Genomic DNA, 27509 nt, shown 5'->3' with positions numbered 1-27509 from the left:
TTCGTCGAGACACAGAGGAAGCGGCAGGACACAGCTTCTGTCCCTAGGTGACTGGGGTCATCCAAAGCAGCCCCTCCCCCCAATCTCTACTCCCCAAATTGTTGCTGCTGTTGTCACTGTTGCCATTTCACATCCAGCTAAGCTGCTTCTTCGCTGGGTAACATTTAGGAGTCCACAGTGAAGTTGCCCCTGCACTTGCCCAGCCCACGGCCCCCTGCAGCCCCTGTGCCGGGTGCTCAATGCTCACAGATGTCAGCCCCTGGAGACCTAGCGTGGGAGGCAGTGAGACGTGGACACCAGCCTGAGAGGGAGGGGACACAGGCTCCTCCCACCCTGCTCCTGCCACGGGCAGGGACTGAGAAGCCAACCACTCATTCTCTCTGCACCTGGACCCCAGCGCCAGCAATACTGACAGAAGCAGAGGGCAGAGGACCAGTCAGCAGACATTTCTGTTTCATTTCGGCTAAGCCACTGCCTGCAGCACTGGCATCCTACCCGGGCACTGGTTCGAGTCCTGGCTGCTCCAGTTCCGACGTCGCTCCCTGCTGGTATGCCTGAGAAGGCAGCAGAGTATAGCCCGAGTGCTTGGGCCCCTGTACCCATGTAGGAGACCTGGAGGAAGCTCCTGGCTCCTGGTTCAGCCTGGCCCAGCCCTGGCAGTTGCGGCCAGCTGGGGAATGGACTGGTGGATGGAGGACCTCTCTCTCGCTCTCTCTGGCTCTCCCTCGATCTGAAACTCTCCCTTTCAAATTAAAAAAAAAAAATCTCATCAACAATTAAAAGCTACCAAAAGTTAAAAGCAACAACATTGGGGAAGACCCATGAGAGATATGGATATCTCAATACAGGAAACACCTAGAACCTCAAGTAGGCATGATCAGAAAAGATCATCACCATGATGCTATAAAATCAAACTTGCAAAAGTAAAACATAAATAGACACCTTTAAAGGCCCTCCCATGAGATTAACAGCAGATTTCTCAACAGAACCCCTACAGGTCAGCAGAGAATGGAGACATAGTTCCAGTCTTAGCAGAAAAAACTGTCAACCCAGGAGATCTTACCCACTGAAGCTCTCATTCGTAGATGAAGGTGAAATAAAGACCTTTCACGATAAGGATGCCTACTGCCATCATTATTGAACACAGTCCTGGGACTTCTAGCCAGAGCCATTAGGCAACAAAAAGAAATCAAAGGATACAAAACGGAGAGGAGGAAGTCAAACTATCCCTGCTTGCAGATGACATGAGTCTTTATAGGGGAACCAAGAGACTCAGCTAGGAGACTACTGGAACTCATAAGAGATTTCAGCAAAGTTGCAGGATAGAAATACAGCACACAGAAATCAACAGTTTTCTTACACACCAACAAATGCTGTGGCTGAGGAAGAACCTGTAAGATCAGTCCCATTCACAGTGGCTACAAAAAATTTAACTACCTTGTGATAAATTTAACCAAGGATGTGAAAGATCTTTACAATGAAAGTTCAAAATATCAATGAAAGAAATAGAAGAAGATACAGAAAATGGAAAAAAACTTCCATGTTCATGGATCGGAAGAATTAATATCATCAAAATGTACAAACATACATACTACCAAATTAATTTACAGAGTCGATATGATCCCAATCCAAACACCAAGGACATTCTTCAGAGATCTAGAAATTCAATCCTAAAATTCATATGGAAACACAAAAGACCCTGAATAGCCAAACCAATATTAAACAATAAAACAAAGCCAGAGGCGCCACAACACCAAATTTCAAGACATCTTGCAAGGCTGTTATAATCAAAATAGCTTGGCACTGGCAAAAAATAGACATGTAGACCAATGGAACAAAACAGAAACCCCAGAAGTTAATACACACACACATCTACAACCAACTCATCTCTGACAAATGAGCCAAAGTCACTCCCTAAAGACAGAACAGTCTCTTCAACAAATGCTGTTGGGAAAACTGGATTTCCACATGCAGAAGTCTGAAACAAGACCCCTCCCTCACACCCTATACAAAAGTCAACTCACAATGGATCAGGTATCTAAACCTAAGATCGTAAACCATGAAATTACTAGAGGAAGACATAAGGGAAATGCTGCAGGACACTGGGACAGGCAAAGACCTCTTGGAGAAGACCTCAGAAGCACAGACAATGAAAGCAAAAATGAACAAAGGGATTACATCGAGCTGAGAAGCTTCTGCAAAGCCAAGGAAAGAACCAACACAGTGAAGAGGCAACCACAGAATGGGAGAAAACAACTAGGAATCCAATTAAGGATTAACGTCCAGCATATATAAAGAGTTCAAAAAACTCAACAACAATCAAACAAATGGACACAGTATATGATCAGGCATTTTTCAAAGACAGAAACCCAAACGGCTGACAGATACATGAAAAAACACTCAGGATCACCAGCCATCATAGAAATGCAAATAAAAACCACAGTGAGGTTCCATCTCACCCTAGTTAGAACGGCTATCATCCAAAAATCAAAATATAACAAATGCTGGCAAGGATGTGGGGGGAAAGGTACACTAATACACTGCTGGTGAGCATGTCAAGTGCTACAACCATTATGGGACTGTATGGAACGTCCTCAGACACTAAAACAGGTCTTCCATATGACCCAGCCACCCCACTCCTGGGAGTGTACCCAAGAAACGAAATCAGCATGTGAAAAAGTTACCTGCACTCCGTGTTTACAGCAGCTCAACTCACAATATCTAGGATAAGAAACCAACCCAAATGCCGTCAACTGATGCCTGGATAAAGAAAGTGTGGAATGTGTACATGATGGAACACTACTTGGTCATAAAAAAACCTCATGAAATCCTGTCTTGTGCAAAAAAATGGATGCATCTGGAGATCATACAAAGTGAAATAAGCCAGATGCAAAAAGAAAAATACGATGTTTTCTTATTTGTATTAGTTAATATAGAGATATAATGCTACAATTTAATTATCTGTGATTACTTTAATTTTTAAAGATTTATTTGAAAGTAAGAGTTTCCCAGAGAGAAGGAGAAGCAGAGAGAGAGAGACAGAGAGAGAGAGAGAGAGGTCTTCCATCCGATGGTTCACTCCCGAACTGGCCGCAATGGCCAGAGCTGTGCCAATCTGAAGCCAGGAGCCAGGAGCTTCTTCCAGGTCTCACACATGGGTGCAGGGGCCCAAGCACTTGGACCACCTTCTGCTGATTTCCCAGGCCATAGCAGAGAGGTGGATAGGAAGTGGAGCAGCCAGGTCTCGAACCAGTGTCCATATGGGATGCCAGTGCATGAGGCCAGGGCACTAACCCACTGCGCCACAGCGCCGGCCCCATCTGTGATTATTTTAAAATTTTGTGGATATGAGTGAAATGGACAGCTTTTTGTTTGATTATTGTTTATGGCCCATGCATATATTCCTGCTGAATTATGGTTTTTTACTTGTTGAACTCTTGATTTAGAGGAGAATTAAGACTTTAATTATAATGTAAATAAAAAATTAAGTTAAAAATAATTAAAACAGAAAGGAAGAGAGGGAGGAAGGGAAGGAAAAGAGAGAGAAGGAGAAAAGAGAAGCATCATTGTATTCTTAGAATTGTATTTATGAACCACACTGAATCTGTTCTCTTTGTATTAATATCACACTAACATGAGAATTGTGTTGCAGTAATTATCATGCATTTGCTGTGACCCTGAGACTCTGATGTATTGACAAATTCCTTTAAAAAAAAAAATAAAATGGTGTAGCCACTTCGGAAAGTAAAAAGAAAAAGAAAGTGATAATACTGGTTGAAAAGGTATTCACAATGCCTTAAAAATCCAGTTCAGGCCAGGCACGGCACATCCCATATGAGCTCTGATTATAGGCCCACTTGCTCCGTCCTGCTAACGTGCCTGGGCAGGCAGTGGAAGACAGCCCAAGCACTGGGGCCTCAGCCACCCGTGTAGGAGATCTGGGTGGAGTTCCTGGCTCCTGGCTTCAGCGTGGCTCAGCCTGGCTACTGCGGCCATTTGGAGAATGAACCAGTGGATGGAAGATGTCTCTCTCTCTCTCGCTCTCGCTCTCCCGCTCTCCCGCTCTCACTCTGCCTTTCAAACAAATCAATCAGTCTTTAAAGAATGAAACAACCAAGGGGCAGGGGGCAGGCATTTAGCCTAGCAGGAAGACACTGCAGCGCCTCCCACACCCTGTATCAGAGTGGCTGGGCTCCGGCTCTGGCTGCCGACCCCAGCTTCCGCTAATGCAGACTGCAGGAAGCGGCAGTGCTGGCCCGCGTTCTCGGGTCCCTGCCACCCACATGGGATTCTCAGCTCCAGTTTCCGTCCTGGCCATCGCAGGCATCTGGGGGGTGACCACTGGATGGGCTCTCCCCCCACCCCTTTCCCATCCCAATGAGAGAGAGAGAGATGGAGTGGAAGGGACAACTGGGGAATTCTGCTCAGCTCCCAAAATGGGAAATTGTGTCCTGGAGCCCTGGAGCTGTGGGTCCGTCGAGGGCTTTGTCCAGGACAGGGGTTGTGAAGGGGACCTGACCTGGGGACTCAGAGGCCTGGCCTGAGCTGGCGCTGAAGAGCCCTGCACTCCAAGGGGGCCAGCCTTGCCCACCCCTCCCCCTTTCAGGCTCCATCTGGATCCCCCGTCTCCATCTGCCTCTCAAATTAATAACTAAAATATGGGAACACATTTCTGCAAGGAAGATCTCCCAGTGACCAATACGCATGTGAAACGATGCTGAACACCAGTGAGATGGCGCTGCGCCCTGGCCAGAAAACACAACAAAAGAAAACAGAGCAGACACTAACACGTGTCGGGGAGGACGTGCACGAGCGGGGACCCCTGTGCACCGCGGGTGGGAACGCGAAGCGGTGCGGCTACTGCCTGCCTCCCAACCGCAAAGCACACAATGACCACGAAGCCCCCAGTTCCACTCCCGGGCGGACTCAGTGAAGAATCCAAGGCAGGGATTCGCCCAGACCCCGTGCCCCCAGCAGCGTCTCACACACAGGCAGAAGGTGGCGACATCCCAAACGCCCATCGACGGACGGACAGACAGCGGCAGTGTTCAGCCTTAGCCAAAGCATGAAACCATGAACATATCACAAAATGACAAACCTTGAAGGCACTATGCCAAGTACAATAGATACAAAGGACGAATACCGCAAGATTCCACCCACGGGGGACAAATTCAGGAGAACTGAGGACTCCTGGGCCTGGGGAGCTGGGCTTGGGGAGCTGCTGCTTCGTGGGTGCAGTTCCTGATGATGATGGAAAGTTCTAGAAGTGGACAGTGCCATGTGGCACAACATTATAAACATGCCTGATGCTTCCAAATACTCTCAAAAAGAGTAAATATTCGGGGCCGGCGCCATGGCACAGTAGGTTAATCCTCTGCCTGCGGCACCAGCATCCCATATGGGCGCCGGTTCTAGTCCCAGCTGTTCCTCTTCAGTTCAGCTCTCTGCTGTGGCCCTGGAGGGCAGTGGAGGATGTTCTTGGGCCCCTGCATCCCCATGGGAGACCAGGAAGAAGCACCTGGCTCCTGGCTTCGGATCGGTGCAGCTCCGGCTGTCACAGCCATTTGGGGGGTGAACCAACGGAAGGAAGACCTTTCTCTCTGTCTCTCCCTCTCACTGTCTGTAACTCTACCTCTCAAATAAATAAATAAATAAAATATTTTTAAAAAAGAGTAGATATTCATAAATATTCTATTTTTTATTTTATTTATTTGACAGGTAAAGTTATTGACAGTGAGAGAGAGAAATAGAGAGAAAGGTCTTCCCTCTGTTGGTTCACTGCCCAAATGGCTGCTACGGCTGGCACTGCGCCGATCTGAAGCCAGGAGCCAGGTGCTTCCTCTTGGTCTCCCATGCAGGTGCAGGGCCCAAGCACTTGGGCCATCCTCCACTGCCTTCCCGGGCCACAGCAAAGAGCTGGACTGGAAGAGGAGCAACCGGGACTAGAAACGGCGCCCATATGGGATGCTGGTGCCGCAGGCAGAGGATTAACCAAGTGAGCCATGGCGCCGGCCCATAAATACTCTTAAGAATGAGTAAAATGGCAATAGTTGTTTTGTTTTTAATAATGACAGTGGGCATATGCTAGGCCTAAGATGCCCACACCCCATCTTGGAGGGCCTGGGTTCAAGGTCCAGGTTGGCTCCTGATTCGACATTCCTGTTAATGCTGGCCTGATAGGGCAGCAGGTGCTCGCTTATATAACTGGATTCTGGTTATCCACGTGGAGAACAAAATTGATTTTCCAGACCCCAGCTTCAGCCTGGCTGCTGTGGGCATCTGGGAAGTGACCCAGCACACAGGAGCTCCCCCTGTCTCTCTCTCTCTCTCTCTCTCTCTCTGCCTTTCAAATTAAAAAAAAAAAAAAGTAACAACACTGACTTTAGCCATTTCCACACAGATACATGGTATCCCTTGGGGAACACTTCCTGGGAGTGGCACACCGCTCGCGCTCTGCTGGTCAGAGTCTGGCCACATGGCCACACCCAGCAGCACAGGGAGCAGAGCCCTGGTCTTCATCCTGCGCCCCCACCTCCTCCGCTGCCGTTCACGAGAAGGAAGGGGAGAGCGGCTCCGAGAAAGCACACCGTCCTTGCGCACAGAATCCCATCGGGGCAGAGAACTGCATTCTCACGTCTCCCGGGGGTCTCGCGCACAAGGGGAAGCCTCAGGAGGCGGCCGTGAGAGTGCCTTCTTTCCAGAGGAGCCCCTCTGGGAGGACATCAGAGACTCGAGGTCACAGCAAACGCACGTGAATTATCACAGCCTCGCAGGCCTGCACTGCACAGACACGAGCCACCTGCCACCCCGAGCAAGGACTACAGCTAACCTGAGAAGCACGACAGAGAAGAGGGAGAAAGTGAAGAATGCTGATGTAGGCACGGGGCCACCGCCGCGTCCCATCCACCTGGAATAGGGACACATAAAGCAGCCACAAGCCCAGGCGGCACCGGCCGGCCCAGTCCCTGCAGCTCAGCGGGTGACAACACTGGCTTTGTCCAGGCAGGGGACCACACGCCCACCCCTAGGCCCAAGCACCCTCCCAGCAGCCGGCTCCGCACCCCGCTGCCCACTGAGGCTGCGTGTGGCTGCGAGATTCATGAGCCCGGCCTCCCAGATCCTGCAGTGAAGACGGGGAACAGGAGATCCTATGACTCACACAAAATTGGCTCCAAAAAAACGGAATCAGGAAGAATCAGTAACACTAAACGCCCACATGTCTCGTCTCTTTAGAGCACACTGGGGGAAATTTTGCTTTTAGTGGTAACTGAACATTCTGTTGCTTCTATATATGTCGTTTTCAGTGGAGACCAAATAGCTAACAGCCTGGGAAGACTTTTATAGCCTTCCTGTCCTTTGAGGGATGGCAAGGCCCCAAGTCTGACCTCCCTCTTACTACTCTCCTTCCCTTTGGGCGGAATCCACAGAACCCTCAGTCATTCTAGAACAACACCGCGTTACTGTGCACGCGGCACCTGATTGCCAGGCCTCCTCCACCCCCCACTCCCGGAGCGATCTGCGTGGAGAGGAACAAACTCCCCGCATGCCCCGGCCGCTGGCCCAGCTCAGCCTGCTGCCTCCTCCTGTCTCGCGCCAGGCCCACAGCCTCCAGGTAGGAAGCACTCCAGACCCGAGGCCTGCATGCGCCACCCCGCAGGTGGCTGTCCAGCGTGTGCTTGACCCTGGAGACGCCTTCGCTTGGATCCCTGCCCCGGCAGCATCACAGGAAGCCTCCTCTCCAGGTCTCCAGTATTTAAACCGCGCGTGTTATCAACATGCGTATTCTCTGTCCTGACAGACAGCACCATTCACTGTGGAAATCCGCTCCCCCGGAGGGGAGGTGCTTACAAAGAACTCTCTTTTTTTTTTAGACCACTCTGTGAATGCAGTTCCAAAGCTGAGCGGAGCAGGTGCCGCCCCCTCGGAGTGACAGCAGGACGGACTCCTGTCCTGTCGCCCCACGGCGCTTCACGCACCCCCACGGAGCACTTGTTGATTAAGGTGAACAGCGCCGTTTGCCTGGAGCGCACTGCTGGTCCGTCACCAGAATCTCAGGTTGGTGACAACGACACAGAGCGTCACCTGACCGTGCCCCGCAGGGACCGCTCCTGCAGCTTTGTTCCAGCTCCGAAAATATCACAAACACCCGGCAGCAACCTGTGCCTGCAGGAGGGGGCAGATAAAGAAGCCCCAGTGTACCCAGACACGGGGATACTTCTGTAAGACTCTATCTATCTATCCATCCATCTATCTATCTATCTATCTCTTGGAGGGAGCTCAAGAAGAGATTGAAATTGAGATCCTCCACCTGCTGGCTCACTCCCCAAACGGCCACCAACAGCCAGGTTGTGGCCAGGCTGAAGCCAGGAGCCAGGGCTCCCTCTGGCTCTCCTAGGTGGACAGCAGGGGTCCAAGTCCTTGAACCACCACCTGCCGCTTCCCAGGATGTGCTATGGGCAGGAAGTTGCATCAGAAGCAGAGCTGTGTGAACTCGGACAGGCGCTCCAGTAGGCGACGCCGGCACCACAAGCACAACTTAACACACTGCACCACGATGCCGGCCCCTGGACTATCCAGGGATAAAAGGAAATGCACCACCAAACCACGAAAAGGCACACAAGGGCCACCAACGCCTATCACTAAGTGAAAAGCCAGTCCCGAAAGCCCGCACACCGTACGCTTCCAACTCTTCGACGTTCTGGAAAAGGCAGAGCCATGGAGACGGTGGAAAGATCAGTGATGGCAGGGGCGAGAGCAGGGAGGACTCTTACGGCAGTGGAACTCCTCTGGATGACACGGAAGTGCTGGGTCTGTGATATCACACGTGCATCTGCACCCAGCACTGACAGTGAACCCTGACCTAAGCAGGGACTTAGGTGGCAGTGATGTGTCGGCGTAAGTTTGTCCATCTTAACACTCAGACCACACTAACACAAAACCAAAGGAACTGCAGCACGAGCAAAAAAAAATGAGAAACGTTACTAGACCCGTGCAAGCATGAGTGCGGAACTAAAGCTCTTCGGTCAGAGTCCCCTAAGGAGACTATCATCATCACAAGGCTCCTGTTTCTGAAATCCGGAAGCTTCTGGAAGGCTTCCCTGCGATGTTTCTTAGGCACAGTCACTGAGCACGGGAGGCAGCGTGGACAGCTCACAGCTGTGCGGCTGGCTTTGCCTCGATGCAGCACGGAGACGTGGGCAGCAGGCGGCCACAGTCCACCCGCTCTGGCTGCTCCCACACTTATGCAAACACGGCTGACCCCAGTGTGACTGAGGTCAGGATGAGATGCAGGAAACCAGGGGCCGGGTGGGGTCCCTGGGACTCGGCCGGGTCTGTTTTCCCGTGGAAGAAATGAACAGAGCAGCCCCCGCCAGTGGCTTCCACGCTGGTCTCAGTGGAGAGAATGGGATGGGTTGGGAAGCGGGCAGAGAGGAAGCGCAAGAGCGGACGGCTTCTACCAAGTCCACGCTTTTACAGGGGCTTCCTTCTTGGGCTTTTATGTACAAAGAGTTCTTCAGCACACACACACACACAAAAGCGACATCTGGTTTCTTTTCCCTGAAGGTATCGGCTCAAGCCAGGAAAGAAGCACCTGTGGGTGAAAGGCAGATGAAAGCTGGAGACATAAAATGCGGCGGGAGCCGCGGTCTCATTTCTAAGGGGATTATCGGGGGAAGAATGTGCTTTGGCTCCCGGAATCCCATCCAACATCGCAGCTCCCGCCTTGGCCGCCGCTGCGGTGCTGCAACAGCCGTCCAAAGAGCTCGCTTTCCAGCCCGCTTTCTGCGGCCAGAAAAGAAAAAGAATCCCCTCGTCCTGGACGCCAGCAGCCCTGTGCTCTGAAAGACAGGTGGGCACCGTCTGGGCTGTGTCCTTGCTTAGAAGGAAGCAAGAGTTGATTCAAAATCACGTATTATGTAAGAAGACAAACCATCAAAAAGCAGAGAGGCAAAAACCATGAGAGCTCACAGAGAGGAACAGCAGCCCGGGGGGGGGAGGTGGGGGGCTGGCGCGGAGGGACAGCGGAGGGACAGCGGAGGGACAGTGATGCTAACGTCTCGTGTGGGTGCAGGTCCACGTCCTGGCTGCTCCCTGCTAACACAACTGGGCAAGCAGCAGAAGACAGCCCAAGCGCTTGGGCTCCTGCCACCCACATGGGCGACCCAGATGGAGTTCCTGGCTCCGGCTCCTGGTTTCAGCATGGCCCAGCCCAGGCTCCAGGCTGTTGTGGCCATTTGAGTGTTTGAGAAGTGAACCAGCAGATGGTGTGTGTGTGTGTGTGTGTGTATGTATGTGTGTCTCCCTGCCTTTCAAATAAATAAACATTTTTTTTTATTTTTAGTTTTTAACAGACTCAACAGAGTTCATAGATACAATCCCAAAAATGTAATGATTTAGATTTCCCTTTCCCCCCTCCCTCCTTCCCCGCTCTCTTTCTTTTAGTTTTTGAGAAAGCACATTTTTATTTTACATTACAGTCAAGGGCTTCATTTTCTACCAAATAAAGAGTTCAACCAGTAAAAGGCAAAAAGACTCTAGTTTAGCTGGAATATAGGCAGAAGACCATAAAACAGTAGTCAAAGGGAAAATGACCATTTCACCCACACAGTACATTTTAAAGTAACCACAGGTCATTAATACTACAGTACTATAACTTTTTTAAAAATTTATTTGACAGGTAGAGTTAGACAGTGAGAGAGAGAGAGAGAGAGAGAGAGAGAGAGAGAGAAAGAGAGAGAGAGAAAGATCTTCTTTCTGTTGGTTCACCCCCCAAAATGGCCACTATGGCCACAGCTATGCAGATCCGAAGCCAGGAGCCAGGTGCTTCCTCCTGGTCTCCCATGCAGGTGCAGGGGCCCAAGCTCTTGGGCCATCCTCCACTGCCTTCCCGGGCCACAGTAGAGAGCTGGACTGGAAGAGGAGCAGCTGGGACTAGAACCAGGCGGCCATATGGGATGCCGGTGCCACAGACGGAGGATTAGCCAAGTGTGGTGGAATGAGAAGGCCATGCCAAGATGGCCGCTGGCAAGCATAGTCAGTTACTCAGGAGTGGCTTCAGAAACCCCCTGGGAAACTCCCTGGCAACAGAGCCTGCCTGGCAACAGGCTGTGATTGGTTGGGGCATAAACTTCCCCTTGACCAGATTGGCTGCCTTGGCTATATAAGCTGCTGTACCAACTGAAATAAATGAGTCTGTGGGCTGCTCGCCTCAGGCCTGCTTTCACCCGACTCCCGGGGTCTGTGTGGTGACTCTGCACCTCTTGCCCCCACCACGCTCCTCCTCTTAGAACAAATCCACAACAACAGCCAAGTGAGCCATGGCACCAGCCCCATACTAGAACATTCTTAACCATGGGTTTGACAAGGTATAAAACACATAACTATAGTTGCAGCAACACTGACACAAAGAAAAGGAACAGTGGATTCTTAACTTCTAAGAGCCTTTAAATGAGGAGAAAAATAAAGACCTAAAGAGGCGAAAGGCATGGTGTGTTCCACCACAGGAGGTGGACCTGGGCCCAAGCAGACCCCACTGCTGACAGCTGATTCTAGTGAAGACCTGGATGAAGACCTTCTGCTGGGTCACAGGCCCATTTCCAGACATCTCAAAACCCTTGTCTTCCCAGAACCCAGTCTCCTGCAACATGTATACATGAGTGTGTGTGTGTGTGTGTGTGTGTGTCTGGGTATTCACACCTTATGGGAGTGTCACTGTGTATATGTGTGTATCTGGGTGTCCACACCTCTGTGTCATTGTGTCTGTATATGTCATTGCATGTCTATGTGTGTGTCACTATTTGTGTGCACATGTGTGTGTCACTGCGTGTGTGTTTGGGTTTTTACATCTGTGCATGTCACAGTGTAAGTGTGTGTGTGTGTATGTCATTGTGTGTTCATATATGTCATTTTGAGTGTGTGGATATTCACAACTGTATGCATGTCAGTGTCTACATCTGTCATTGTGTATGTGTCACTGTGGGAGTGCATATGGGGGGAGTATTCATGTCTGTGTGTCTAGATATCCACATCTCTGTGTGTCTGTATTATGTGTTTGCCATTGTGTATGTGTCACTGTATGAATACATGTGTGTTTATGTGTGTGTCTGGATATCCACATCTGTGTGCATGTCATTGTGTGTCTATGTGTGTCATTGTGTATGTGTCACTGTATGAGTGCATGTGTGTGTGTGTGTGTCTGGATATCCACACCTGTGTGCATGTCATTGTGTGTCTATGTGTGTCACTGTGTATGTGTCACTGAGTACGTGTGTGTGTGTGTGTATATCCACATCTCTGTGTGTCTGTATTGTGTGCTTGTCATTGTGTATGCATCACTGTATGAGTACGTGTGTGTGTGTGTGTGTCTGGATATTCGTATCTGTGTGCATGTCATTGTGTGTCTATGTGTGTCATTGTGTATGTGTCACTGTATGAGTGCATGTGTGTGTGTGTGTGTGTCTGGATATCCACACCTGTGTGCATGTCATTGTGTGTCTATGTGTGTCACTGTGTATGTGTCACTGAGTACGTGTGTGTGTGTGTATATCCACATCTGTGTGTGTCTGTATTGTGTGTTTGTCATTGTGTATGTGTCACTGTATGAGTACATGTGTGTGGGGGGGTATTCATGTCTGTGTGTCTGGATATCCACATCTCTGTGTGTCTGTATTGTGTGCTTGTCATTGTGTATGCATCACTGTATGAGTACGTGTGTGTGTGTGTGTGTCTGGATATTCGTATCTGTGTGCATGTCAGTGTGTGTCTATGTGTGTCATTGTGTATGTGTCACTGTGTGAGTGCATGTGTGTGTCTGTGTGTGTGTCTGGGTATTCACATCTGTGTGCATGTCACTGTGAGTCCATGTGTGTGTCATTGTGTATGTGTCACTGTATGAGTACGTGTGTGTGTTTGGATATTCACATCTGTGTGCATGTCATTGTGTGTCTATGTGTGTCACTGTGTATGTGTGAGTACGTGTGTGTGTGTGTCTGGGTATTCACATCTGTGTGCATGTGAGTGTGTCTATGTGTGTCATTGTGTATGTGTCACTGTGTGAGTGCATGTGTGTGTCTGTGTGTGTGTCTTGGTATTCATATCTGTGTGTCTATGTGTGTCTGTGTTTGTGTCTGGGTATTCACATCTGTGTGTGTGTGTCTGGGTATCCACATCTGTGTGCATGTCATTGTGTGCCTATGTGTGTCATTGTGTATGTGTCACTGTATGAGTGCATGTGTGTGTGTGTGTGTGTGTCTGGATATCCACATCTGTGTGCATGCCATTGTGTGTCTATGAGTATCTGTGTGTGTGTCTGGGTATTCACATCTGTGTGTGTGTATGTGTCACTGTGTGAGTGCATGTGTGCGTGTGTGTGTGTCTGTCTGGGTATTCACATCTGTGTCTGTGTGTATCTGGATATCCACATCTGTGTGCATGCCATTGTGTGTCTGCCTTTCCGGTGAAACTCACCAAAGAAAATCGCCTGTCGGCCCATCAGCAGGGAACAGCTGACCTCATAAAGAGAGGCCTGACTTAGGGCTCAAGAAACAATCATGTGGGTTTCTTACAAAGTCTGGGAGCCCAACATGCTGGTGTGATGGAGCACACACATTGGAATCAGACGCTGCACTGCTAAGTGTGTGTCCCTAGAAGGGGGGTGAGCCCCGGGAGGGCACTTTCCTCAACACACAGGGAGGATACAGATGTCCCTCTTGCCAGGTTGCCATGACAACTGCACTGCTGCATACAGGACCCCAAGAAACAGGAACTACAATCATGCTAATATTATTAATCATTCTAATCATTAATATATGAATGATAAAAGATGGAAGAACGGGGAAGGTATGTGGTGCAGTGGTAAGCAGCCACTTGGGATGCTGGCCTCCCGTACTGCAGTGCTGGTTCAAGCCCTGGGTGCCCTGCTTCTGACCCAGCTCCCTGCTAATGCACCTGAGAGGCAACAGATGATGGTGGGGGACCCACAGGCGCTCAGGCTCCTGACTTCAGTCTGGCCCAGCCCTGGCCACTGCAGTCATTTGGGAAGAGAACTAGAGCATAGAAGGTATCTGTCTCTTTCTACATTTTAAAAAAATAAATCTTTAAAAGCCTCAATGTTTTTAATTTGCTATAATATCTACGTGATGTGGACATCTCACTGACTTGTTCTGTGCTCTGTCTTGTGTTCCACAACGTTTGTTTACTTTGCATTTCTTCACAGCTTGTGTGTGTCCATGTGTGTGCACATGGGAACAGGGGTTCCCATCTGCCCATCAGATTTCTTCTGGGGTTTACATAGGAAAATCATGACATTCAGGATGGCACACATGTTAACTGTGGGGTTCAAGACCAGGAGCGTGCCCACGACGTCACACCCAGGAGCACCACGGCCTGGGTGTGTCAGAGCAAGCGAGGGCCTACGCCGAGGGCTGGATCAGGCACAGGCAACTCTGGAAATGCCGGCGGGAGCCATGGGGAAAGGGACCTGAACGTCGAGGATCTTCCGGGACAAAACAGCCACAGAAAGCAGGGGCCTGTCAGTACCAGGAGTGGCTCAGGGGGTCAGCAGCAACCTCCCCCTTCCCGCCCTCGGGACCGGGCATGAGCCAGGTGCACGGCCCAGCCCAGCCACTTCTCCCCTTGAGCCCTCCTGCAAGCCACTCAGCAAGTCCTAGCCCCAGGTCAGCCCGTGTGGCTGGGGACAGGGAGGTCCCACCCGCAAGTGGCTGTGAGGATTGAGAAAATCAGGGAAAGCCTCTCCCAGCTGGGTTCTCTAACGGCCGCCTGTCTGCCCTCTGCTCATGATCCACCCCTCCCCGTGGAGAGCTGCTGTGGCTCTGGCCACACACAGACCATGTCCAGACAACATAACAGGTCCAGTTTTTAAAAAGGCAACTTGGGGCTGGAGCTGTGGCACAGCTGGTACAGCCGCTGCCTGCAACACCGGCATCCCGTAGGGGCACCAGTTCATGTCCCAGCTGCTCCACTTCCCATCCAGCTCTCTGCCAGTGGTCTTGCAAAAGCAGTGGAAGATGGCCCAGGTGCTTGGGCCCCTGCACCCATGTGGGAGACCTGGAGGAAGCTCCTGGCTTCAGCCTGGGGAGTGGACCAGCAGATGGGAGACCTCTCTCTCTTTTTCTCTCCCTCCCTCTATATAACTCTTTCAAATAAATAAATACAACTTCTAATTTAAAAAAAAAAAAAGGCAACTTGAGCTCATCCCCAGAATCACAGCACACAAAGTAGAGACCCACGTGCACACAAGAAGGCGGAGGAGACCACGCCTGTGGAAAACATCACAGAACACGCAGGGTGGGGAGCAGGGCACAGAGGACCCGTGTGCCGGCCGAGGGAGGGGAGCAGGAGAGGGAGAGTTGGTTCCCATCTCGGAACCCCAGAGTCGCTGAGAGACCTGACGGCTCCAGACCCCAGCGGTGGGAGTGCGGAGCGAGGGGTGAGCTGCAAACGCGAGTGTGTGGCAAAGGCACAGAAAGTTCTAGCCGAGTACCCCCTCCCCTGCAGGAGGCCCTGAGTCCCCCTGGCCCTCAGCAGGAGGCCACTGTCCATGCTGTGCCCTAGCAGGTGACCCGAGGATGCTCTCCAGAGAACTCTACCTGGGGCCCCCGGCTCTGCACACTGTGGGGCTGAGGCCGCCCACTGGAAGAGGGAACCCACCGACCGTCTCCCCACTTGGCCTTTGGAACTGCAGCCACGTTTAGCAACCCACACCCACACCCCAGCAGACTCTGGAGATACTGACCAGCCTGAAAACAAAACCTGCAGAGACGGCCGCTGCTGGCCCCAGTGACACAGTCAGGGGCCCACTCGCGGGACACAGCTCGCACCACCAGCATCGCCCCCCACCTGGGCACCCGTTTCCTTGAAACCCGTCTGTTGTGGTTTGCCTGCGGTTTCAGTGAGTCCCCAGAGGTTCCTGTGTGGGCAGTGGGTCCCCACTGTGCAGATGAGGACGTGGCCCCGTGCACAGTGACCAGGTCAGGAGATGTGGGCCCTGAACGGACGAACGCCGGTCTCAGGGAGTGCAGCAGGTCTCCAAGGAGCAGGTGGTGACAAGGCAGGACCTCCCGCACACCTGTGTCCCATTCAGCTCCTGCACCAGCTGTGCTGCGCGAGGGCCTCGCCAGGACCCCGGCACCACTGCCTGGCCCCCACAGTCACGAGAACCGTGAGCTGGAAAAGCTCTTTAGAGGGTACCCAGCCTCAGCTATTTTGTTACAGCAACAGAAAAATGGACTGGAATACATGCTTATAACGAGTTCCAAGAACCACCAGACAAAGAAAAAACTTAGAGCAAAAACACAGAGTCAAGCCAATGCTTGTGACACCACCATCCCAGGCTGGAGCACCTGTTCAAATCCCGGCTGCTCACCTTGGCATCCAGCTTCCTGCTAACACACCTGGGAAAGCAACAGATGATGGCCCAAGTCCTTGGGCCCCTGCACCTGCATAGGAGACCTGGAAGAAGCTCCTGGCTCCTGGCTTTGGAACAGCCCAGCTCCAGCCTTCGCAGCTATTTGGGGAATGAACCAGTGATGGAAGACCTCTTCCTCTCTGCCTCTGCCTCTCTGCAATTCTGCCTTGCAAATAAATAAATAAATCTTAAAAAAAAAAAAAAAAAAAAAAAAAAAAACAAACAAAGCTATGTGCATCTGCTCCCTGAGAAAAAGTAGCCATTAAATTAGGGAAGTGACAGCATGCAGGGAGGAATATCACAGTGAGTAAAGACAAGAAGGGAGCTCAACAGTTTTCCAAGGACCCTCCAGGAACTAGAGAGGGCACGGGCAGTTCTGCAGGACCTGCAGCGAGCTGCGTGTTCCAGTCCACCCAAGCTTTGCCCATTGAAATCCTCATCCCTGACATGACGGCGTGAGGTGGGGGAAACTTGGGAAGCAGTGATTGGATCACGAGGAGGGTGGCCTGGGAACAGAATTAGTGTTCTCATAGAAAAGACTCAGAGAGCTGCCTCACCTTTTGCTACGCGCAAGGCACCATCCGTGAACCAGGAAACCGTCCTTAACGGACATCAGATCCGCTGGGAGCGCTGATCTTGCATGCCTGAGCGTCTAGGACTCTGCTGTACATCCCTGGGCCACCACAGAAGCAGAGCAGTGAGATTCCCGGACGCTGTACAAGCCCCTTCCTCGAAGGCGCATACGAGTTTCTTCAGCCCTTGCTTTTTAAAAGCCTTGAAGCTTAGAGTACAAAGTAACATTTAAGAGGAAGCTTCTGCATAGGCTCTCCTGATCCTGGTGATCTGTCTCAAACCATTAAAGCCACACACACACACCTTTGTTGCCACCATCCAGGACACATCCCAGCAGCCCAGTCTGTCACGGCGATTTTCAACCCTGGAGGCAGGTGGAGCACTGAACCCTGGGCCACCCCACCCCCACAAGATGACACTGATTCAATTGATCAGGGAAGATTTACAGATGGGAAACCAGAAACAGCCTCAATACACAACACACAAGTCTACCACGACAGGGCCGTACGATGGGATACTGCATAGTTTTACAGTTTTAAGAAATTTGTTCTTAAGGAAATTTATCAAGACAGATATTCACTATGTGCTATTAAGTGAGCAAATCAAAGCAGACAAGTGTGTGCATTATATAAGCCGCTTTAGAAGAAACCGTGTTGGCCGGCGCCGTGGCTCAATAGGCTAATCCTCCACCTTGCGGCGCCGGCACACCGGGTTCTAGTCCCGGTCGGGGCGCCGGATTCTGTCCCGGTTGCCCCTCTTCCAGGCCAGCTCTCTGCTATGGCCAGGGAGTGCAGTGGAGGATGGCCCAGGTGCTTGGGCCCTGCACCCCATGGGAGACCAGGAAAAGCACCTGGATCCTGGCTCCTGCCATTGGATCAGCGCGGTGCGCCGGCTGCAGCGGCGGCCATTGGAGGGTGAACCAACGGCAAAGGAAGACCTTTCTCTCTCTGTCTCTCTCTCTCACTGTCCACTCTGCCTGTCAAAAAAAAAAAAAAAAAAAAGAAGAAGAAACCGTGTGTAAGATACAGTAGCTACGACACTGAAATTTGCCCCATCAGTAGCCATTCCGAGTGCAGAAAGAGTCACTTATCTGTGCATGTTCTAATTATCTCTTGCATATTCTAATACTTTCCCCATGAACAGACCACTTTCTGCAGTTCAACAATGCTTAGCTATGTCATTTTCATGTCGCAAATGCTTCTGCACTGCTCATGTCATCCCCACCCGCCCCAGCCAATGAAGCCACAGGCACAGACCCACCGTGACTGTCACCCACGACTCCCCGCAGAGCCTCCCAGGGGAAGAACAGCTCTCCCAAGGGTCCATCTTCCCCAGAGCCGTAACAAAGGCCCACACCTCACCAATGTCTGGGACGCCCTCGCAGCCCTGTCACACCCACTGCCCTCCCACACTCACCTTCGCCGACCTCAGGGGCAGCCCTGACAGCGAGGACGTCAGGAAGCCGGCTGCTGGGTCTGCAACTGCAGGGAAGGTGATGTCGAAGCCCCACAGCACCTCTCCCAACCCCGCCCCCAGCGCCAGCCCAGCTAAACCCCCTCGGTCTCACCAACCGAAGGAGCAGGATCGCAGGGGAGGGGAGGGGTCCCGGCTTAGTCCGTTTCCTGTTGTTGTCACAGAGCACCTGAGCCTGAGTCATCCACAGGGAGGTCATCGTGGCTCACGGTTGTGTGCCAGACGGCACGAGATCAGGCAACCACACCAGCGAGAGCCCCGTGCTGCGCCCGATGACGTAGGGCTGCAGCAGAGGCAGGCAGACCGGCAGAAGCACCTGGGACGGGGAGGGGCACAGGGTCACCGCCCACCTCCTCACTCCTGTGGCAGCCACGTTCATCCCCTCCGGAGGGAGGAACCGCCATGAGGGAATCACCTCCCAAGTCCTCACCACTTCTCAACACCGTCCTGTCGGGAATCAAATTTCAACACCGGGTTTTGGTGGAGAGAAACCACATCAAACCAAGCAGGAAGGGATGAGGCATTGATGCAAACAGATGTTCTAAACGCAGACGTGGGGCTGGCGTTTAGCCCAGCAGTGAAGATGACCAAGTCCTGCATGGCAGTACCCGGGTCTGATGCCGGCTGCGGCTCCTGACTCCCGCTTGCTACTGATGCAGACTGTGGGAAGCAGCTGTGACGGCCCAAGCAGTTGGGTTCCTGCCTCTCCAATGGGAGAACTGGATTGAGTTCCAGGCTCCAGCTATGGCCCAAGCTCAGCTGTTGTCGGCATTTGGAGAGTGCATCAGCAGATAGCAACTCTCTCTCTCCCTCTCTCTCTCTCCCTCTCTCTCCCTCTCTCTCTCTAGTGCGTGATTCTGTAAGAAGCTATTCCTTGTTACTGCTCTCCTGCACAAGGCAGAGGCTAACGATCACAGAGCATGCGATACTAGGAGGGCTCCCATCCCTGTGCCCCGGCAGTGACGATGGCAGAGCTGCAGCTGTCTTGTCCCTCACTTGATTCTCTCTTATGCTGACCCCGATGGTCTTGGCCCCCCACTTCCCCATTCTTCGCATCTGAGTTGTCCACTAAAAAGGCCCAGGAATGCCGCAGAGCGCTCAACAGCCATCTTCAGAAGTTTCTGGAACTTAAGAGAAGTCAAGGAATGAAGACCTAAACCCCAACACATAAGAACAGGGCCCGTGCAGGTGGTACTGAGTGAACGGTGTCTCAGGCCTGGCCTCGCGCCAGCTGGTAGCAACCAGACAGGATGCTGGAGCACACAGGAAATCTAAAATTAGGTTTACTACCTAGATTGGAGGATTTATGGGATGGTTTAATTGGCAGTTTTAGGACTAAAACCTAGCCAAGGAATAAAAACATCTTCTTGGACAGAGCCAGTGGGTCCACAGTCACTCCACTCGCCTCACCTCCCACGAGTGAGGATGCACTCTTTCCTTCTCCTAGCCCGACACGGGCTATCTGCTGCCCCTTTTAACAAATGCATGTCTTATGGCCAGAGAGGTCTTCACACCACGGGCACCACCACAGGTGTTGAAACACAGCAGAACCCGGCCAGCTCAGTCCTCCCCTCACCTATCCTGAGATCAAAAACAGCCTTGTAAAGGCCCAAGGAAGGCCCAGCCCAATCACCGATGCACGGGTCTGTACCGCCCGGTTACCATTTTCAGTGCCAGCAAGGCTACTGGAAGGTTGCCGGCACAGTTTTTGGTCAACATCAAGGCTAACTAAGCTGTGTTTCTGTAATCTCCACACATTCGGAGATTTCAAGTAAAGATAAAGAAGACAGGGTTCGAGCCGAGTGCTGGCAGGTGAGCTGAGGCAGGAGGAGCCTGCTTTGCCTCTGCAGCAGGGGGACCCCAGGCTCCCAGGAGGCTCCCACAGGAGCCACCCCGTCCTGGGCTCACTCAGCCTGCCCCTCCTTCCTGTCCCGCCCTCCCAGTGAGCATCCCTGCACTCAGCCCTGCGCCCCCCATGCCTGCACAGCCGCACATCTCCCCTGCCCAGGCGGTGCCCATGGACGCACTGTGGAGTAAGAGACGCCGGCCCAGAGACGAGGGAACACAGGGCAGGAAGACCACTTTGCGTGCACTCAAAAATTTCAAGCTGAAACTGATTCCCCACAGCGAGATATGAAAAGGGTGGAAATATTCAACTTGGAGATGGGAGTAGGGTGGGACCCCGTGACAGCGCCAGCCGCTCCACAGGAAGAGGAGGGGAGACCCAGGCTGCCACGCCTGCTCTACCCCACCAGACACCTCCGCCACGCTGGGACACAGCAAACAGGCCCTTGCCAGATGCGAGCACCAAGCTGTCAACCTCCCAGCCTCCAGAACCCTGAGCCAGGCCAACCTTGACTTTTTTTTTTTTTTAAGATTTTATTTATTTATTTATTTATTTAACAGGTAGAGTTACAGACAGTGAGAGAGAGAGACAGAGAGAAAGGTCTTCCTTCCATTGGTTCACCCCCCAAATGGCTGCTACAGCCGGAGCTGTGCTGAACCAAAAAGCCAGGAGCCAGGTGCTTCCTCCTGGTCTCCCATGTGGGTGCAGGGCCCAAGCAGTGTGGCCCACTGCACTCCTGGACCACAGCAGAGAGCTGGACTGGAAGAGGAGCAACTGGGACAGAACCGGCGCCCTGACCGGGACTAGAACCCGGTGTGCCGGCACCGCAGGCGGAGGATTAGCCTACTGAGCCGCGGCGCCGGCCAACTTGGCAGTATTGATAAAAGCACTTTCCCAGGTGCCAGGTGCCGTAAGGCTGCCACCCAAGTTGAGGCTCTCCAGCACTCTGCAGCCTTGCCGGGCACTGCCTGCAGGTGCCTCGCTCTACAGAACCCCGTACCAGAAGACCAGCAGGCCACACAGTCCTTTCCCACCTGGTGAACTCAAAGTAGGGAGAAACCCAGTGTGACTAGAATCCTCCCTGGGCTCCCCCAAAAGAATGGGGCCAAGGAAGAGCCCACGGATCCTGAAGTCTACACACCGAGGGCGACGAGGGCTCCGCGTCACTGCTGGGTAGCATCACCAAAGCTTTCTCGTTAACAGGCCCCACGAGTAAGCCAGAGGGAATCTTCCAGAAAACACAGAACAGATTTACGGCTGGAGATCAAATACGAATAGTGATACACAGTTAACACAAGTGTTTAGGCAAACGCACATTCAAGATATCATCTAATTTCACCCTGGTTTGAAAACACAGCAACATAGTTTTGCTACTGTGGCATCCACTGTGAGGCTGTCATATTTTGAAGGGATGTTTTTAGTGATCATTAAGAGCAAGCATTCATAAACTTCCCAATCTGGGCTGCAGGGGCCAGAGCTGTGGTGCAGTGGGTTAAGCCTCTGCCTGCAACACCGGCAACCCATACAGGAGCGCCAGATCAAGTGCTTCTGATCCAGCCCCCTGCTGATGCACCTGGGAAACAGCAGATGGCCCAAGAGTCTGGGTCCCTGTCACCCACATGGGGGACTCGTTTGGAGTTCCAGGCTCTGGGCTTCAGCGCAGCCCAGCCCGTGCTGTTCTGACCGTGTGGGGAGTGAACCAGTGCTTGGAAGATCCCTTTCTGTTTCTCCCTCTCTGTCTCTAATTCTGCCTTTCAAACAAATAAATTACTCTTTAAAAAAATTCTGGGTTTCAAATGACCGTGATATAGCACTTGGTCAATGGAGTTGCTTTTTGATTACTATTCTTTTTATTTGAGAGGCACGGGAACATAGAGAGAAGGAGACAGAAAACTCCTATCCAAGGGGATGGAGAGCTCTCTCCACGGGCCCACCCTACAAATGCCCTCAACACCAGGACCAGGCCAGGCCAAAGCTAGGAGCTGGGAATTCAACCCAGGCCTCTCACATGAGTCGCAGGGACTCACCTACTTGAGTATCCACCACCACTTCCAGGGTCTACACCGGCGGGGAGCTGGAGTCAAGAGCCAGAGCCAGGCACTCTGACAGGGGACACGGGTGATCTAACCAGCAGCTCAACCACCAGGCCAAACACCTACCCCACATTCAGCTGCTTGTTCTAGAACTCTGGCTGCAGGTCACCGCTGATTCAACCGAACTCTATCTGTAAGAAGATAGGGAGAAACAGTTTGGAAGAAAAATTGAGGGACGGCTGAGCAAGACATTATAAGTGTTAGACTTACAGGTAATGTCACTTGCTTAGACGTAAGCACTTCCTAAAGGAAGACAAACAGGGGCTGGTGTTGTGGCAAAACAGATAAAGCTGCTGCCTTCGACGCCGGCATCCCACATGGATGCTGGTTCGTGTCCAAGTTGCTTGCTCCACTTCTGATCCAGCTCCCTGCTAGTGGTCTGGGACAAGCAGCAGAGGATGGCCCAAACGCCTGGGCCCTGCACCCACACAGGAGACCCAAATGAAGCTCCTGGCTTCAGCCTGGGCCCCGCCTGGCTGTTGTGGCCATCTGGGAAGTATACCAGCAGATGGAAAATATCGCTCGCTCTCTCTCTCTCTCTTTCAAATGATAAATCTTTATTTTAAAATGCAGACAAATAAACCCAAGAAAGAGGGGAAATGCACCTGTTCAATACGAAACACAGCACAGGCACAGAGAGCCTGTGCATAACAGACGGTGACGCTCAGCTGCCCAGGTCACTTAAACCCCACACCTGCGATGGAAGCGAACATCCTGGAATGTTCCAGGAAGGGCCGTACCACGCACTGAGCGCCCTTACCCATGCTTGGGAGCAGAGACGTCTCAGATTTGAGATTCCTTGATTCTGGAATATCTGCATAGACCTAATGAGGAGTCGGGGGGGGGGGGGTTCCACACACCCCTCACATGCAGTCTGCAGGCTACGAACGGGCTGCGTGCACCTGTTACGCAAGCTCAGCAGAGGAATTTTCCGCCTGTGGCATCACATGGGCGCCGCAATTTAGATTTGGGAACGTTTCAGAGTTCGGATTTTCAGACCGGGGGATGCTCAGCCTTAGTGGGAAAATGTCCTCACGCGTACCGCGCACTGAGCCGGAGCCAAGCACTTCCGCTGAGCACCCGCCTGGATGCAGCCAGCACACCCACGCGGGTGCAGGAGCCGCCCAGCGTCTCCGGGAAGGCAGGAGGCTTTGCCCGGCAGAGACGCAGGGGACGCATTAGGACCGGGCACCAGCAGAAACCCCAACACAACGCCCGCCCCCTTTCTTACCACCCGCGCCGGTTCCATGCCACACACGCGCCTTCCCCTTCCTGGGAATTGGGTTTTTCCCTTCACACGCTCGGTCCTGCTTCTGATGTCACCGGGCCCCACCGCAGTCACCAGGCTGAAGCTCTCCTGTGGCCCCGGGGGTGTGGGTGGGTGGGTGAGCCCACCCTGCCGCAGCAGACACCCCCCCCCCCCCGGCCGCTGAGTCACCAGAGGCTGGTTAATGGGAATCCTATTCACCGATTATTTCCATAAAAATTTCTGCTGGCGCCCTTTTGTTTGTCTTGACCCTGACCCAAGTGTTTTTCTGCCCTGATTGATTTTGAGCTTGAAGTCCGCAAGTCTTTCTCGGTTGTTTGTTTTTTAATATATTTCCAGGATTGCTGGAGGGGAACATCTCACTCACTGGGATCCAGCTGCCGCAAGCCGGCCCCACCACGCGACCTGCGTGGACACGGGCGTGCCGGAGACCAGGGGACGCTGCCTGCGGGGACTCAGCCCCAGTTCCAACAGGGCAGGAGGGAGAGGCGGCCTCCCCAGGCAGCTGACACCGGTGGACACCGGCCTCCACACCTCAAGGACGTCCCTCGCTTTTTCAACTTGCATGTCTCCGCAGACCACGCGAGGAATGGGATGTCCAGCCTGAGGGCCGTGAGAGCCCCACGGAACCACGTGGTCCGGCCCTGCCACAGCAAATTCAGGCAGAACTTGAAACTCCCGCAATGCACAGCAGGCTCACTTTTAAGTTGATACTTCTGCCTGGCCTGTGAATGATGTTACAAATATCCAAATGGCCCTTGGCAAGAAAAAAAAAAAAGATTTTCCACAGCCCTGATTCTTACACATCTGTAACGCTGATAAGCAGTGTGTCACCTCCTGACGCACCCAGTGTGTGGTCAGTGATTTCCTAAGATTTATTTATTTATTCAAGAAGCAGCGTTACATGCATGCACAGAGAGAGAGAGAGAGAGAGAGAGAGAGAGAGAGAAATTAAGACAAAGAGAGAGAGAGGTTTTCCATCCGCTGATTCACTCCCCAAATGGCTGCAACAGCCAGAGATGGGCCAATCCAAAGCCAGGAGCCTGGAGCTTCTTCTGGTTCTCCCACACGGGTGCAGGAGCCCAAGGACTTAGGCCACTTTCTGCTGATTTCCCAGGCCATAGCACAGAGCTGGAGCAGAAGAGGAGCAGCTGGGTCTCGAACTGGCACCCATATGGGATGCTGGCACTGCAGGTGGTGGCTTTACCTGCTACGCCACAGCACCGGCCCCGTGGTCAGCGATTTTGTAGTTGATGCTGCCCATGGTGATCTGCAAGGGGACGTGCACGATGCTCGGTTCTCGGGCCACGTTCTCTATGAGGGCGACAATGGCAGAACACCACTCCCTGGCATTCTGATCTGTGCTTTCTGAAACTGCTCACTCCCTCCGATGTGTTCTAAGCTCACGGACAGGCACCCGCCATCCTGCCTCCTCAACACTCAGGAACAATTTCCGAGTTCAGCACAGACTCCATGGACTTCAGCTGTGCGTCCCCAAGGAGGCTGAAAGCGGTTCTTGGGACGTGAGAAAAGTCTTATCCTCTGTACGCATGAAGCGCAGATACATCTAAATGTGTGCACACACATGCATGCACAGAGTGAAATTCTGGGGCGGTGTATTCATGGCATTACACTTCCATGTGGGGGAACAGCAAGCAGGAAAAGAGCACCAGGAGAGTCTTAGGGAGCTGATCAGAAACTAAGGCTGACGGCGCTGTGGTGTAGCAGGTCAAGTCACTGCCTGCAGTGCCGGCATCCCATATGGGTGCCAGTTCGAGACCCGACTGCTCCACTTCTGATCCAGCTCTCTGCTAGGGCCTGGGAAAGCAGCAGAAGATGGCCCAAGTCTCCTGACCTGGAGGAAGCTCCTGGCTCCTGGCTTCAGATCAGTCCAACTCCAGCTGTTGTGGCCAACTGGGGAGTGAACCAGCAGACAGAAGACCTCTCTCTCTCCCTCTCTCTCTCTCTCTCTCTGCCTCTCCTTCTCTCTGTGTGTAACTCTGACTTTCAAGTAAATAAATAAATCTTAAAAAAAAAAAGGAAGGAAAGAAAGAAAATAAGGCTGACAGCTGGCAGTGCAGCACAGCAGGCTAAGCCACTGGCTGCAGTGCTGGCATTCCCGCATGAGCATCAGTTCAAGTCCCGGCTGCTCCACTTCCAATCCAGCTCCTGCTAATGCGACTGGGAAAGCAGAGGAAGACAGTCCAAGTGCCTGGGCCCCTGCACCCATGTGGGAGACCAGGAAGAAGCTCCTGGCTTGAGCCCAGCCCAGCTCCAGCCATTGCAGTCATTTGGGGAGTGAACCAGAAGATGGAAGATTTCTCTTTCTCTAACTCTCCCTTTCAAATAAATAGTCTAAAAAAAAATAAAAAAAAAAAAGGCAGATGCATATGAAGCACAAGAAGCAAAACCAAAGAAAAGCCAAGATAGGAGAAATAAAAACACAGAGTGACTCCTGTTCACACGTGGAGCAGGTGCCTTTTTCACTCAGTAGGCAACTCGGCTGTCTTGTTTACCATCCGTGAACCAGTGATTTCTCGGGACGGCTTTTCATCCCGCCTCTGTCCACCAACGCTGCAAGCACGCTCTGCCCTGCTCTGCTCTGCTCCAGACGCACCTGCTTCTTACAGAACTGGAGTGGGCGCCTCTCCCAACACGCGCCGTGCCCTTCTGATTTGACTTGCTGGGTGCAAAGACTAAAGGCCAGCGTCTGACCTCACTTCCGCCGCCAGTGCAAATGCAGCGTTTTCACTCACCTCCCAATAATCCAAGTTGGGCCAGAACCGATTTCCAACATTTTGGAGGAGTGGCCCGTATGTCACACGGGGTCACGCGGCTCCTGCCTACTGCCCTGACCAGCACGGGCCGCGTCACTTGACTCCCAGTCTTAGAGGTTACATGCGCCGGCATCACAAAACACAGAAGCAGTTTTGCAACGACTCACGGGGTAATGTGACAGAATGGCGACAGTAAGTGCAGTACATTTTCCATCCCATAAATCGCAGACGAGGGCAGACGCATGAATAATTTTCAAAACGCAGGAAGTCTCAGAAAATCCCCCACTGCTCGCAAAGGCTGCCCAGTGCTCCTCGGACCCCTGGCGGCCTCTGCCTCCCTCGGCTCCCGGGAGGTTCCCCACTCCTGCCTGCAGCGGAAGGGCACCTGCCTCCAGCAAATCTACTCCACTCACCCCTCATTCCCAGACACAAATTTCCATGAAAACCAGACACAGGACAGAGAGCAGGGGCGAGATCCTCCACCAGCGTGGCAGATCTGCAGCCTGGTTTCATTAGGGCCGCTGGCTTGTTTCGGGCCCTTGCGTGCCGGCCGCTGATGCCGACGCTTCCAAGGCTGCGCTCGCCCGAACGCTTAGGCAGGACCAGAGGAGCAGAGGGGTGCCAGCACTGTGGAGGGGGCCCACGACGTCACGGGGCCTGCGGGGCAGGGAAGTATTTGGCAACGCCTGGAGGACTTTACGAGGTGCCTTGATTGGGGGTCGCTCTGTAAGGGTACAGTATCCACCGCCTGTCCCAGCACAGGAAAGTTGTGCAGCCTAACGGGAAAAACGAGTCCTATAATTTTCACCCCTCATCCACGCTCAGTGAAATGCTACAGTTCCCCAGGGCGCTTGTTGGCTGCTTCACACCCACCAACGCCCAGGCTGAGAAGCCCACCGGGAACCCACAGGGGCTGGGCCGGCAGGGGCTGACTCCTCAGCAGTTGGCAGTCTGTCCCCAGCTCCCCCTTGAGGACTTGGCCAACTGCAAGGCCCACGCTCGGCAGCCACTGGCATTAACCCTTCCTTCCCCGCGCACCACGCAGCCGGCTGCC

The 27509-nt window shown here is 52.6% G+C and overlaps 1 protein-coding gene across 5 annotated transcripts in view; it reads right to left on the bottom strand.

Moving 5' to 3' along the window:
* Nucleotides 1–27509, bottom strand: part of ERG (ETS transcription factor ERG) — a 273981-nt gene that overhangs the window by 236088 nt on the left and 10384 nt on the right. The window contains exon 2 of one of the 5 annotated variants that reach the window (XM_089330552.1): nt 22478–22542. The exons of the other annotated variants lie outside the window; for them this stretch is intronic. The gene's annotated coding sequence lies outside the window, so the exon portion shown is untranslated. The remainder of the gene's footprint in view (nt 1–22477; nt 22543–27509) is intronic. 5 annotated transcript variants of the gene reach the window in all.

Source organism: Oryctolagus cuniculus, chromosome 4 (genome assembly GCF_051225735.1).
Source record: "Oryctolagus cuniculus isolate XC-2025 breed Fujian yellow rabbit chromosome 4, ASM5122573v1, whole genome shotgun sequence".
In the NCBI taxonomy this organism is placed as follows: domain Eukaryota; kingdom Metazoa; phylum Chordata; class Mammalia; order Lagomorpha; family Leporidae; genus Oryctolagus; species Oryctolagus cuniculus.
Note: the sequence above shows the minus strand (reverse complement) of the source record. Positions and strands in the feature narration are given on the sequence as shown.